Source organism: Etheostoma cragini, chromosome 18, assembly GCF_013103735.1.
Source record: "Etheostoma cragini isolate CJK2018 chromosome 18, CSU_Ecrag_1.0, whole genome shotgun sequence".
In the NCBI taxonomy this organism is placed as follows: domain Eukaryota; kingdom Metazoa; phylum Chordata; class Actinopteri; order Perciformes; family Percidae; genus Etheostoma; species Etheostoma cragini.
Window position 1 is genome coordinate 1,654,245 of NC_048424.1, and position 1,841 is coordinate 1,656,085.

The 1,841-nt window shown below is 51.7% G+C and overlaps 1 long non-coding RNA gene across 1 annotated transcript in view; it reads right to left on the reverse strand.

Annotated features, from left to right (window-relative positions):
• The window catches only part of LOC117961692, a 14,321-nt gene that overhangs the window by 4,050 nt on the left and 8,430 nt on the right, over positions 1-1,841 (reverse strand). The window lies entirely within an intron of this gene.

The window sequence follows — 1,841 nt, forward strand, 5'->3', positions numbered from 1 at the left end:
ACTGGTAAGCCCACGGGGGGGCGCACTAGGGACACTGGGAAGCCCACGGGGGGGCGCACTAGGGACACTGGGAAGCCCACGGGGGGGCACACTAGAAAACTCACGGGGAAAATAAACAGGCATAGACCAAGCAGGTTAGGGACGCGGACAGAGCGGACGGTTTGGAGACGGACTGGCCGGGTTTAGAGCCAATTTTGGTTGGGATGGACGGACACGGCGAGACTACAGACGGATCAGGTGTAGGCACAAATTTGGATGGGGTGGACACCGGGACAGGAAGGAAGACAGGGACAGGAATGGTAACAGGGAAAGAGACAGTGACCGGGATAGGGACAAAGACTGGGACAGAGACAAACACAGGGACTGAGACAAGCACGGGGACAGATGAAGGCACAGGGACAGGGACAGGAACAGACACAGTGACGGGGACAAACACAGAGACAGACACAAGACCAGGGAGATTGGGAGAAGCAAAAACATGGGGGACAGGGGTTCCTGCGGGCCTGGGACCAAGGCCAGGACCGGAGGAAGCCAGGGGACTGGGTACCGGGGGACCCCTTAAACCGGGACTAGGGGGACCCCGGAAGCCAATGCCCAGGGAGGGCAGAGGCCCAGATGCCAACTGGGGTTTGGGGGCAGCGACCGTCGACCGAGGGCCACAAACGTTTGCCATCGGCTGGGGGCCGGGGCCACCGAACACCAGCCGGGGGTCAGGGTTGTCGGGTCTCTGGTCTCTGGTCAGGGTCGGGTGGTCCGGTCAGTCGGTCGGAGTCAGGGGGCCCAGTCGGCCGGTCTGGGTCAAAGAGTCCGGTCGGCCGGTCAGAGTTAGGGAGGCCGGTCGGCCGGTCCGGTCGGCCGGTCTGGGTCTGGGGGGACGGTCGGCTGGTCTGGGTCTGGGGGGCCGGTTGGCTGGTCTGGGTCTGAGGGGCCGGTCGACCCCTGGGGGTCGGGGGCGGCTCCCAGGAAGGACTGGTCAGTGCTGACTCCCTGGGACGCAGTTTCTCTGGGCAAACAAATTATCTTTTCTTATCTTATTATCTTATGATATAAGAACTATTCATTGCCCATGGCAGTGAGACTAACAAACTCTCCTTGCCCTTAATTGGCTCAAAATCTGATTCAGATTTAATTCTATGTACCAAGAACTACTACATTATTATAGAAGCTGTTAAAATGTTGAAATAAATCAGTCAAATCTAATCATGACCTCTTCATATTTTAAACAAAATATATGTATGAGCTATTGTATGTTGCTACTAATTAGTATTCAAAATAGTGTGGTGTGTTGAACCCTGTTATTTTGTGAACAAAATACTTACTGTTGTCTTCAGCTTTTGCCCAAAACTGTACAGTTTTGCCACATGAGCCACAAAACACTTGAACAGTGCTCTGGTGTTGGCCACCGAAGGGACAAGCTGGAAGCCTGAAATATTGAGATTGAATGGTGAATTAAGTTAGTCAAAATAACATTACATGTAGCAATCATCACTCTTAGTGTCTGCTGATCTTATATCTCTCTGTATATTAATGTTTACCCTGTGTTTTGTTTAATTATTTCACCTCTCTTTCTCTCCTTGATGTTTATTTCTTCCTGAGCATAGCTAACGCTCCTTCCTCTTATGCAAAGTTATAAAATGAAAACTAACCTTGTTATGTTGCCGCTATCTTTACTTTTGGTCCCGTTTCAAAACAAACCTCTCATCAGCTTGCTCGCTTTCTCTCGTTCCGTTGGGTCAAAAATCAGCTGTTCCACTCAGCGCTGTCCCTAGAGGCCTGGAGCACTTCCGTTGTGGATTCTTTATGCAGCGCGTTTTGTACTTGCATTTGTTTTCGTGGTTTGT